The sequence below is a fragment of the Cetorhinus maximus genome, chromosome 16 (assembly GCF_964194155.1).
Source record: "Cetorhinus maximus chromosome 16, sCetMax3.hap1.1, whole genome shotgun sequence".
Classification (NCBI taxonomy): domain Eukaryota; kingdom Metazoa; phylum Chordata; class Chondrichthyes; order Lamniformes; family Cetorhinidae; genus Cetorhinus; species Cetorhinus maximus.
Window position 1 is genome coordinate 96,015,597 of NC_135894.1, and position 13,374 is coordinate 96,028,970.

The 13,374-nt window shown below is 45.8% G+C and overlaps 1 protein-coding gene across 3 annotated transcripts in view; it reads left to right on the forward strand.

The window, feature by feature from the left end:
• ncam2a (neural cell adhesion molecule 2a) overlaps nt 1-13,374 on the forward strand; it is a 1,392,794-nt gene that overhangs the window by 1,155,970 nt on the left and 223,450 nt on the right. The window lies entirely within an intron of this gene.

The following is a 13,374-nucleotide window of genomic DNA, read 5'->3' on the forward strand; positions in this document are numbered from 1 at the left end:
TGCATATCATTGACTTCCTCCGTGCGTGCCGCTTGGTGGCTGTACCATCAGCTGCCTAGGCCCCAGTTCTGGAGCTCCCTGAACCTCCCCACTTCTCCACAACTCTCTCCTGATGGAAGATGGTCCTATCTCCTTGAGCCAGCATTTGCTCAACTGTCCTAATAACTCTTTCTATGGAGGGTTGTCAATTATATTTTGTCTGATGACACGACCTGCGACAGCCTTTGGACATCGTTCTCGGTTGGCAGCGCTATTTAAATAGTATGAAATTAACTTTATATTTTAAACTAAAGATGAGATATGATATGATGCCCCATCACTTTTAGAAGACTAGAAAAAAGACTTGTGCACAAACATTAGCTGCATAAAGAAAAAGCCAGACCAGACTTTATTAGTTTTGGCATGTTTCTAAAAGCTTACCTCGAGCTCAAGGCAAACATATATACTCCTAAATGTACAAAGGAGATGAGTCTCACAGATTAAACTAAGAGATGAAAGCCAAATTTATCTAGAGTAAGGGCATGGAATATCTAAGAAGCACAGCAGGAGTAGTTAGAGTAACACCTAAGTCACATCTTCCAGGCAAATGTGGGATGGCTAAGATAGTTTCTCTTGAAGCTCGATGCCAGGATTTCAAAGCTTTGTAGCTTGGCTTTAAAGGAAAAGAAGGAAAGAAAGAACTTGCATTTTTGTAGCGCCTTTCACAACCTTAAGCTGTCCCAAAGCCCTTTACATCCAACATTTGTAATACATTTGAACTGTGGTAACTGAACTATATACTCATGAGCTGTCTAACAAGCGGGACGGATAAAGGGGAACCAGTGGATAGAGTGTATTTGTATATCCAAAAGGCGTTCGATAAGGTGTCACAGAAAAGATTACTGCACAAGATGACGTTGGGCGTGATATATGGATAGAAGATTGGCAGGAAGCAGTGTCAGGATAAATGGGTCATTTTCAGGTTGGCAAACTGGAACGAGTGGAAAGCCTCAGGGATCAGTGCTGGGGTCTCAATTATTTACAACCTTTATCAATGGCCAGAATTTTACAGCCCTCTTGCCGTTAGGCATCAAAGCGGGTCCGAGGGAGCGACAATATGACGAGAAGGCCAAAAATCGGTTTCACGCCAGCGTGAAAGCACAGCGGGATCACCTGATGGTGTCCGCCATGGTGGAATGCCAATCCCACCGGAGACTGGCGTGAACCCGCTTTGCATCCCGGCAAAATGGGATGCAAAGTAAGGCCCGACCGGAATCGTTCCCCCCACTCCAGATTTACCATTAAGCCGGCAGGAAAACATGTCGGCCCAGAATACATCTGGACAGGTGTGACATGCAGAAGTCGGGATTTACCATTAGAGCCTTGCTCAGGTCCCGGGCATCTGAGGAGCAGAAGATGCTGGAGCCCTACAGCTACCGGACCCTGGAGGAACACGTGCACCACACGCTGGGTGGATTCTCGTGAACAGGGATCCGCTGCAAAGCAGCTCATGGTAGGTGGGAGGTCTCCGTTGATGTTCCGGGTCTGCTTTGGAACAGCACGGACTTGGCCATGAGATGCTACGGATGATCGGTGAGGATGGAGACAGGAAGGTCCAGCTGTGAACAGGAGAAGAAGGTGTACCGGGGGCCTGGTGGGAGAGGAAGGTCTAGGTTTGACTGGGAGAGGAAAGTGTACCGGGGTGGAGTGGGTAAGGTTGGGAGTTGGGGGGTGGTGGTGTGAATTGGGGTGGTGTTGGGAGGGAACAAAGGTGCCGGGGGAGTGAGCTTGGGAGGGGGGAGGAGGGAGTATGGGGGAGAATGCGGCGAGTGGGGAAGTAGGTGTAAGAGGAGAGTAAGGTGTAAAGGGAGGATTTTGGATGGGGGAAGGATTTCGGAGGGGCGAAGGATTTCGGGGGATGGAGGGGTTTGGAGGGGGGAAGGAGGGATTTTGGAGGGGGAAGGGACTTTGAGGTGGAGAAAGGACTTCAGGAGGAGGAAGGAGTTTGGAGGGGAGAAAGAATCCAGAGGGAGGAAGGAGTCTTGGAGGAAGAGTTGGGAGCGGGGGAAGGAGTAAGGGTGGAGGAGGGGGTAAGCGTGGAGGAGAGAGTAAGGGGGGGGGATGTCCAGGTGAATATGCAAGGGAGGGGTCTGTGGAGTAAATGGCCCTCAGGCCCCACCTTGCTTTGGCTGTCTTCACATGGGCCAACTGCTCCCTCTGCCTCATGGTGACAGAGGACGAGGTTGAGGGGGTCACAGGCAAAGGGGGCTTGGAGGGAGAGAACAGCCTCTGAGATTCCTGAGTGGATGTCCCAGGGGTGCCCAGCTGCCACTCCTCTGCCCTTCAGTTGCCTGAGGGCACCGGCCTGACTCCTTGAAGGGAAGGAGCACCTGGGGGGACATCGAGGTGCCCCGTTTCCCTCTCGCATTGCCACTGCGGGAACTCACCCTTGGCTCCCTTGATGAAGCGCAGGTCTGAGTGCATCTCCGCATTCTGCTGGACCAGGGTCTCCATGACGTCTGCCATCCCTCCCATGGAGACTTCCATACGCACACATGTGGTCACCACATCATCAGAGAGCAGGTGGACACACTCCTCTGACTCGTGTGCCACTCTGTCGAGGGCCTCCAACAGCTCTATGTGATGTTCCCCCACTTTCTGCTGACTCTCCAGGATGGTGTTGGAAGCCAAATCCAGAGGCTCGTCATCTAACTCGGCCCTCACAGTCCCAGCAGCCATTTGAGCACTGGGGATCTCGACTGACCCTGCTTCCTCCTGCTGTGGTGACCACCAGATTGTGAACCCGAGCCTGCTCTAGGTCTCACCGAGGTGTGTGTCTCTGCGCTGCTGGAGGGTATGGGTAAGCGCTGTGACGGGTCTTCCAGGCTGCTTATTTCCAGCTCTTCAATGGAGGAGGTGTCCTCTTGGCTGGAGGTGAGGACCTGGATGGAGCTGAGGGACTGGCTGGCTGAGGGTGTTGGTTGCTTGGCAGAACTCACTGTTAACCATAGTTGAAATAATTAATGCATGGCAGCAGAGTCAAAAGCAGGAGAGAGAGCACTCACAGTTGCGATGATGTGGTGCAGGATCCTCATGTGGGTATTCACCACCAACCTCACCATCGCCGCAGACATGGTCCACATCCTCACCAGTCAGTGTGATGGCACACTCTTCAAATTGAGTGAGGGGCCTAATGTGGGCTGCTTCAACCCTTTGGTCTGGGACCTCTCCCTGCTGATGTGAGCCAGCTTCTCCTGCATTAAAACAGATGGAGAGAATGTGAGCAGGAAGCATGGTACCACATGGAATGTTTGTGTGGTAAGCGGAGCCACGGATGGGATGAGGATACGAGTTCCAGAGGATATGAGCTCGATGGAGATGTGAGGGTGTGTGTGAGAGTTAGTGGTATTGTCCCTTGAGGTGTGAGATGCCTGTGGATGTATGATGGTTTTGTAAGTGTGTGAGCTGAGAGTGATGAGGTGGTTGACTTACCCTGGAAGAACAGATCCTCTTCCTGCACTAGATCGCTGACCTCCTTTGTACTCCAGTGGCACTGACCGTTGGTGCCACCACCTCCCAGGCTTTGGGGAGTCAGGAGGTGAGTTACTCGTCGCAAGTTTCCTAGCCTCTGACCTGCTCTTGTAGCCACAGTATTTCTATGGCTAGTCCAGTTCAGTTTCTGGTCAATGATAACCCCCAGGATGTTGATAGTGGGGGATTCAATGATGGTAATGCCACTAAACATCAAGGGACGATAGTTAGATTCTGTTTTGTTGGAGATGGTCATTGCCTGACACTTGTGTGGGTAAATGTTACTTACTACTTGTCAGCCCAAGCCTGTATATTGTCCAGGTCTTGCTGCATTTTGACATGAACTGCTTCAGTATCTGAGGAGTTGCGAATGGTGCTGAACATTGTGCAATCATCAGCGAACATCCCCACTTCTGACCTTATGATGGAAGGAAGGTCATTGATGAAGCAGCTGAAGATGGTTGGGCTGAGGACACTACCCTGGGGAACTCCTGCAGTGATGTCCTGGGGCTGAGATGACTGACCTCCAACAGCCACAATCATTTTCCTTCGTGCTGGGTATGACTCCAACCAGTGGAGAGTTTTCCCTCTGTGCTCATGGTGATGGAGAGAATATGTGATCGGAAGCTCAGGTCAAGGTCAGATAGTATGCTGAGGTTTCAAACAGACTTGCTCAGCCTTAGAGAGTAGCCAGGGGGAGAGCTGAGGAACGGACTTCATGACGTGGCCTAAGGACAATAAGCTGAATTTTTCTGCTGTCGGTCAACTTCCACTGTTGTAGCCGAAAGTGGAAGTGCACACAGCTCCAGTGGTCAGCAGGACCAGGGAGCAGCACCTTGCCAGTGGTGCCAGGGCCACTGTTCAATTGAGGACAGCAGCCCACTCCCCAAAACTGCTGGACCAATCCGAGGATAAGACGCTCAGAAGCCTCAGCAGTGTCTCCACTAGCAGTGGCCCCTGCTGAGGTTTTATCCCCAGGTTGAGGGTGCCTCACAAGTCAGGGGCTCTCGAAGAGCTGGTAGGTTTTTGTGGGAAAGCCAAGGTGAGGTAGACAGGCCCCGGCGATTGTGGAGGGCGGGTTCATGGCGCACCAGTGATGCCATTGTTGCAGGGGTGACCATTGCCACCGTGGATTGCACCTCCGTGGACTATGGAATGCCCATTGAGGAGGGCCACACTGCCGGTGGGGGGACCCCACTGGAATGCTGGCAGTGTCTCCACCTGCTTGTGGGCATTCGCGATACAGGGGCAGGAAGTGCCCCTTAATTGGGCACTTAGGTTTGCCAACTAGCAGGTGGCCATATCACTAAGGTGCTCGCTGTTGGCAGTATAATATGGCGGCACAAAGACATTGGTCTCCTCTCCTGACACCTTCTCCCTCCACGTTCCCAGGCCACCCACCTTCCAGCACATTGCCAATTTGTCGGGAACATCAAACCCAATGGCTTTAGTCTCCTAAAGATTTAGTCCCAACATTCAGATTAAGAAATTCTTCCAAAGTGTAGTTCATGTTCCCCCATTGCTGCAGTAACCATTATCACAGTATCAGATGGTCTGAAATTGAATTCTGAGGTCAATTATACAACCGGTGAGACAAAAAAAAAGATTTTATTTTGGTTGATATGTTTTTATGTTGCCTTTCTCACATTTGGAGGCAGCAAATTGAGTTTGTGAATGACCTGATAATCAGAACTCATTGAACGGGTAATCCATCCCACATATACTGGCATCAGTTCAAACTGGAATCAACTTGACACTGAATTGATTTGGCTGCCTATCATTTGCATCTGTAGAACAAGAGATCAGATTTGAACACCTACCCAATCCCTTTAAAATAGTCTAACCAGAACCTAATGTGGATGTGCTTTGAGTTAGATGCGAGCACGTGCAGTATTAAACCAACTGTGACATTCTGAAGCTCGCTGGCAGGCACTGGGTGTCCATTGTCCAGCTGGGCTTTATAATGCTTCCCGAAAACAAACCAAATCAAGGTAAATGGACCTTTAAGTGCAGGGAATGAAATGCAGTCATCCATCTGCTTCATTCTGTAGTTTAGAAATTATTGCGGGTGGTGCTTGTGAAATCTTGTTTAAGATGTTTGCTAACACCTTAATTCGAATGACAACCAAGGGAAGTTATAGAATCATAGCAACAAAGGGCCATGCAGCACAGAAGGAGGCCATTTGTTCCATCATGCCTATGTCAGCTCTTTCAAAGAGCTATCCTACTAGACTGGCTCTTTTGCTCAGAGCCCTGCAAGTTTTATTTTTTTTACCTTTTCAAGTAATAAACCAATTCCCTTTCAAAATTTACGGCTGAATATCTTTTCACCTTCCTTTAAGGCAGTAGATTCCAGTTTATGACAACTTGCTGCGTAAAACGTTTTCTCCATGTTGTCTCAGCTTCTTTTGCCAATCACCTTAAATCTGTGTTTTCATGTAACAGGAGATTTCAAGCACACAAACTGTACAAAGGTTATAAGACAGGATTCTTTATTCCACCGGCATCAAATCTTTATAAACATTAATGGAAAAGCTTAACTTAGAGGAACGGACTATTTATGATGGATATTCACGGCCGATGCTCCAGATCCACCAGAAGACCACTCCCCATCCCTAATCAGCCAGGGAGCAGAGTTGAGTTGGGGGAGCTCTTATTCCTAATTTCCCGCGACCATGTAAACCTGTCTCCCAGACACGAGGGAATTTCCTCCCCTCGAGGCTTCTCAGACTCAGGGATGCTTCCCAGTCAGTCCAGCTCGGTCTCCAGCAGCCGTATGCCTGCTCCACTTCCGCTTTCCAGTTCTCTGGTCACCGTCAAAGGCTTTGAGCTGTCCTTTTCGCGGCCTTGGCTCTTACCGTGCTGCAACTCACAAGTCCTGGGCTTCTGCTGCCGCTCCTTGCTGCTTCTGCAACTTCCATTCTCTCCTCGTGACCTCTGGCTCTGCACCCCTAGCCTGCCAGAGACACTGCTCCCTCCATGGAGGGACGCTCATGGGCCGACCAGTTCCCCTGCTCAGTGCTCTCGCAGTATCGCCACCTGCTGCCAAAGGCCCCGTTACACTCTGGTCTTACTGCCACTGGAAACAATCTCTCCTTAGTCACCCTATCAAAACTCTTCAAGACTTTGAACGCTTCTATCAAATCTCTACTTAACCTTCTCTTCTCTAAGAAGAACATGCAGTTTCTCTACTCTTACCATGTAACTGAAGTTCTTCATCCCTAGCACCATTCTCAAAAATCTCCTGTACACCCTCTCTAAGGTCAGGAGAGCCCGGTGTCCAGGTTTCATCTTAAAACCTTGACCAAGGCCTAGCCAGTGTCCATAAGGGTTTTGTATAACTTGCTTGCTTTTTATTCTAAGCTATAATTTATAAAGCCGAGGATCAGATATCCCATTTTAACAGCCTTCTCAAGTCATGTCACCACCTTCAACGAATTGTGTGCATACACCCCGAGGAATCTCTATTTCTGAGCTCCCTTTAAAATTGCACCATTTAGTTTGTATTGCCTATCCTCTATGACTGAAATGGATCAATTTACACTCGCTGCATCAAATTTCATCTGCCTATTTCATCAAGCTGTCGGAAGTCTGTTATTATTTTCCTCATAATTCACTACATTTCCAAGTTTTGTGTCAGCTGCAAACTTTGATATTATGCCCTGTGTATACCCAAGGTCAGGTTATTAATATATATCAAAAGAGCAGAGGTCCTCACAGTGACCCCTGGGGAACATAATTCTTTCCAGTCTGAAAAAAACAACTATTCACTGCTACTCTCTGTTTTCTGTCCTTTAGCCAATTTCATATCCATGCAGCCACTGTCCTTTTAACTCATGGGCATCAATTTTACAACCAATTCTATATTGTGGTACTTTATCTAACAGATCTTGAAAGTTCATATATACAACAGCAACCGTGCTACTCTCATTCACCCCCTCCATTACTTTATCAAAGAACATAAGCAAGTTAATCAAACACAATTTGCCTTTATCAAACCTGGGCTGGTTTTCGTTTATCAACCCATATTTTTTTCCAAGTGCCAATTAATTTTGGCTCAGATTAACACCTCTAAATGTTTCCCACCTTCAGTTAGCCTCAATGACCTGTAATTGCCAGATTAATCCCACTCCCTTTTCATGGATAAGGGCCTAACATTTGCAGTAACTCCAGTCCTGTGCTATCACTCCCACATCTAAGAAGGATTGGCAGATTGTGACCAAAGTTGGCACAGTTTTAAACCTTACTTCCCTCAGCAACCCAGGATACAGCCCATCTGGGTCAAGTGATATTTCTACATTGAGCACTGCCAACCTTTTAAGTTCGTTCTCTTTATCAATTTTAATCCTATGCAATTTCTCTATGCCATTCCTCTTTAAGATGCCATCGGCAGAATCCTCATTCCTAATAAGCTCCACCCTTCCTTTGACTATCCTTTTACTTGTTATATGTTTTATAGAAGCATTTTAACTTCCCTTTTCTGTTAATGGTTAATAATAGAATCATACAGAAGAGCACTAGCTCATTTGGGTGGTGTGTCTGTGCCAGCTCTTTGAATGCCCAATTTAGTCCAACGTCCCAAATGTTTACCTAACTCTGCAATTTAGCCTCTTTCAAGTCCAATTGTCTTATGATAGCTAATATGGAATGTGATTTCACCACACTTTCAGATAGTGCACCCCAGATCTTAACAACCCTCTTCTCCTCATTGTCATCTTATTATAATGATATAATACCTTGGACTTATTTACTGTGCAAGGCACAAGGCTTCAATCACCCATAAGAGATTGTATTAACATGTTGTGGGTTTATTTATTCAGACTAGGCACATGAGAACAGTTATACATAGGTATAAAGCTTGAAGGCAGCAGAGCTGTGTGTGTGTGCTCTGCTCAAAGCAAAAAATGAAACTAAGACTGGATCATAGGACACATTTCTGCTCCAGTGATATCATGCTGATACCCCTTAAAGGCGTATTGCAACATCCCCCTCTCTTTTTAAAAATAATTTCCCCCTTCCAAAGAAGTATAACTATATGTTCATGTTTAGTTATCATTATATAAGTGTACAGAACAGATGAATCTATGAGTCTCTAAAGCATAAAGGTAATCTGCTGGCTTTAACTGCTCACAGTGATCTGTGGGATTGTCACTCTTGGATGTTGCATTTGAGATCTATTGCATGGTGGTTGAGGAGCCGGAATGTATTTGATTGGTCCTCAGTTATGCCTCACCATTGTGTCTTTGTGTGTAATGACTTCACAGGACCTTAGTTCCAAGAAAATCGCTGTCACATCAGTGGTTGCCACATACCTTCTGTAGGATCCTGGATGTGAACTTGTTGACCAACTTTGGCAATTCTGTATCTGCATTTTTATTGTGCATGTTGGTTATCTTCTCTTACAGCATTAAAAGCTGCTCTCTAGTTTCTGAGAGAATAGAATGGGTAAGAGTAGGTAAATTGGTATGCACTGGTCTGCCAAACATGACTCTGCCATTGATAGAATAGCTGAACTTAAAGGTGTCACTCTCAGATGTAATATTGCAATGTGTAGATATTGCTTGTTCTGTCCACTTTTAAGAATTAGGGATTTCACCATGTAAATCATTTATTCAGCCAGGCCGCTAGATCTACGGTAATGAGAAGAAGTAGCGTGATCAAAATTCCATTCTCACACATATCCTAAACTGAATTACCAATAAATTTCCAACCATTATCTGCAATGATCTCTGAAAATAGCACTTAGAGTGTGTGCGACAGTTGTGCTTCACTTATTGTGCAATTATCAAATAATGGGGTATTTGGTAAAGTAGTCGACTATGATTGATGAAGTCAGTGCCATAGACATGAAAGAGGTCGGATGTGATTTTGGACCAAGGATAGGTAGGAACTTCATGTAGAATCAATGGTGCTTTGTGCTGACTTAGCTTATGATCTTGACATGCTCGCACTTCTTGATGACGACTTCAATGTCATTGTTCATATCTGGTCAATAGACTGTCTCTCTTGCACCTTTCTTTCACCTGATCTATGCCCATGTGTGAATGATGAAATTGTTGAAGAATATCAGGTTGCAAAAATTCTGGTATGATAACCTGCCTGCCTTTAAAAGTGAATCCCCATAAAATGCCATGTTTGTCCCGATAAGGCCAAAATGGAGTGACCCCGTCTTCGTGGACGTGCTGAATTGAATCAGGGCACCCTTCAATGATGGTTTCCCACAATTTCTGTAGCGTGGAATCTTTCGCCGTTTGTTCTTGTAGCTGCTGGCATTTGCATTACACAAAATGTACCCAATCAATGTGGAGAGCATATGCCAGTTCGATGACAATGAAGTCAACTTGTAGATCTAAGGATATATCTTCTGTTTTTACTGGGTTAGGAAATCTGCTATGTGTATCTGATGTAGCCATCAAGTTACCTGGCTTGTACCTAATCTCACAGTCACAACCTTGAGCCTTTATCAAGAGACGTTACAATCTTGGCGGTGCACTGGTTTTTGCCCAACTATCTTCAGTGACTTGTGGTCCGTCTCTACCACAAATATTTTGCCAAATAGATGGATATGAAGATGCTGAATTCCAAACACCAAAGCTAATGTTTCCACCTCGATCTTGGATTGCGTTATGGACAGAGATTTTGAAGCAAATGCAATCGGTTTGCATTTTTGTAGTACGCACGCTCCCAGGCCTTTCTGTGAAGCATCTATCTCCAGGGTTGTTGTCGGTCTAGGATTGTAAAATTGCAATGTCAGTGCTTCTGATAATGACTGTTTCAGCACTTCGAAGAGGTGTTGGTGGTCTTTGTGCCACAGGAAAGGCACATCCTTTCTCAATAATTCCCTTAGCGATGAAGAATTTTGAGCAAAATTGGACATCTTTGGAGGCAAGAAATTAACGAGACGTGGACATCTTCGAAGATCATCCTTATCTTGAGGTATTGATATGGCCTCAATATTCTCTACTTTACTTGGATCAGCACAAATGCCAGCACTGGAATAAATAAAACCAAAGAAGTTGATCTGCTGCACTTTGATGTCACATTTCAGACCGTTGAACACCAGCCTTTCATCATGTGCTGCTTGCATCACTACGTGCAGATTATGGTCATGATCTTGCTTTATTCTTCCCACAATGGCTATATCATCTGCAGTGCGGATGCATCCTGGTGGAGTGCTTGTAATGCGATCCATGTGAGTTTGAAAGAGATCCTTGCTAACAGATCCTCGGAAAGAGATCAGGAAAAGAAGCCATTGAAAACAGTGTCGTTTGAATGGGGTATGAAATGTAATAAGATCTTGGGATTGCTCCATGAGATATGCTGACCAATAACCATACTTGGCATCAATCTTTCAGAAAGATTTTACACCAGTGAATCTTGGATTTAACTCTTCTAATGTGGATATCTTGTAAGGACAATGTTTCAAATGTATTTGAATGTTACGGATCGAGGCATATTCTTAATGATCTGTCGTTCTTTATGACACACGTGATTGAGCTGCACCAATCTGTGTGCTCTTGTACTCTTCTGATGATTCTATCTTTCTCCATTTTGCCTAGTTCGACCTTCAATTTGTCTTCTATGTGGATTCTGCACTTATGTGCTAGATCAATATATGGCCTAGCATTCTCCTGCAAGTGTAGTGTTGCAGCCCACTTGAAACCGCCAATTCTGTCAGTCATGCGGATATTTTGATGTTAGGTCATGAACTGAGGTGATAGAGGTAGTTTCTGAGGTTGATCAGCCTTGTGATTTCTGACTGATTCCATGGATTGTTACCAGTGTGAGGTCACAGCATGCTGGTGGACCAGTAATCACTGGGTCTTTAGTGTCCACGATGTAGAACATCTGTGACACCCAGGAGGATTGATTGTACTTGCGTTCCAAAACATTGGATCTTGCACGTGGAATTAGTGAACTGTTGTACGCTGAAATCACCTCTAGTAGGTTTCACCATGGCCTTCCACGCCTGTGGATACATGTTTTTTAGAATTTGCAGAGGTAGTATGTTGGCACTTGCCCTGTGTCAATCTTGACCAATAACGAATAGTTACCAACTTTCTTAGGGCAGACAACTCGAATCTTGGCAAACACTTCGGAGGGTGAGATTGCATTCATGTCTTCTGAGAGATTGACGGTGTGAAACACGTGTTCACCGCTCTTCGTCTCATCATGCACATCATTGTCATTTTGAGGTTTTTCATTCACTTCATGCATATGTTTCTGAAGAGAATGCCAGCTGGTTATTCTTATTACTTGTTACATCGACACTCGTCCCAGGTACTACACAAGATGGAAGGTCAAAGGGATATTGTCAAAATGTCCTTGTAGCCTCTGAGGTTGGCTTTCAGATGATCCTTATATCCAAGTTAGGGATGCCCTGTGGTTTGGGTTCCCGTGCTCAGATGGGTTCTCAACAGAACTACAAAACCAACAATTATCATAATTTCCTGTTATTGTTTAATCTTAATCTCTGCATATTCATCTAGTTACCTCTGGTTTTAATGCTCTTTCCTCTTAAATGGGATGTGTCTGGTCCTTATCAGAAGTATCTCCTCTTTGAGGATATTTGGTTTTGTAAAAACCTTACTGGCAAGGCATTAAACCAAGGCCACATCTGCCGTCTCAGGTGGACATAAAAGATCCAATGATATTATTTCAAAGAGGAGTAGGGCACTTATCCCTATTGTCCTGGCTAATATTTATCCCTCAATCAACATCACAAAAACATTATCTGGCGATCATCGCATTTTCTTTTGTGGAAGCTTGCTGTGCGCAAATTGGCTGCTGCAATCCCTACATTACGACAGTGACCACAGTTCAGAAGTACTTCATAATGTTTTTGTGATGTTGATTGAGGGATAAATATTAGCCAGGACAATGGGGATGAGTCCCCTATTATGTTGTGTGGCACTACCACCGTGCTAAATGGGATAGATTTCGAACAGATCCAGCAACTCAAGACTGGGCATCCATGAGGCACTGTGGGCCATCAGCAGCAGCAGAATTGTACTCAAACACAATCTGTAACCTCATGGCCCAGCATATCCCCCACTCTACCATTACCACCAAGCCAGGGGATCAACCTTGGTTCAATGAAGAGTGCAAGAGGGCATGCCAGGAGCAGCACCAGGCATACCTAAAAATGAGGTGTCAACCTAGTGAAGCTATAACAAGGACTACTTGCATGCCAAACAGCATAAGCAGCAAGTGATAGACAGAGCTAAGCGATCCCTCAGCCAACGGATCAGATCTAAGCTCTGCAGCCCTGCCACATCCAGTCGTGAATGGTGGTGAACAATTAAACAACTCACAGGAGGAGAAGGCTAATGGAGGAGCCCAGCACATCAGTGCAAAAGATAAGGCTGAAGCATTTGCTACAATCTTCAGCCAGAAGTGCCAAGTGGATGATCCATCTCGGCGTCCTTCAGAGATCCACAGCATCACACATGTCAGTCTTCAGCCAATTCGATTCACTCCACATGATATCAAAAAAAGGCTGAAGGCACTGGATGCTACAAAGGCTATAAGCCCTGACAATATTCCAGCAATAGTACTGAAGACTTGTGCTCCAGAACATGCTGCGCCCCTAGCCAAGCTGTTCCAGTACAGCTACAACACTGGCATCTACCCGGCTATGTGGAAAATTGCCCAGCTATGTCCTGTACACAAAAAGCAGGACAAATCCAACCCGGCCAATTACCGCCCCATCAGTCCACGCTCAATAATCAGTAAAGTAATGGAAGGGGTCATCAACAGTGCTATCAAGCGGCACTTGCTTAGCAATAACCTGCTCACTGACACCTAGTTTGGGTTCCACCAGGGCTGCTCAGCTCCTGACCTCATTACAGCCATGATTCAAAC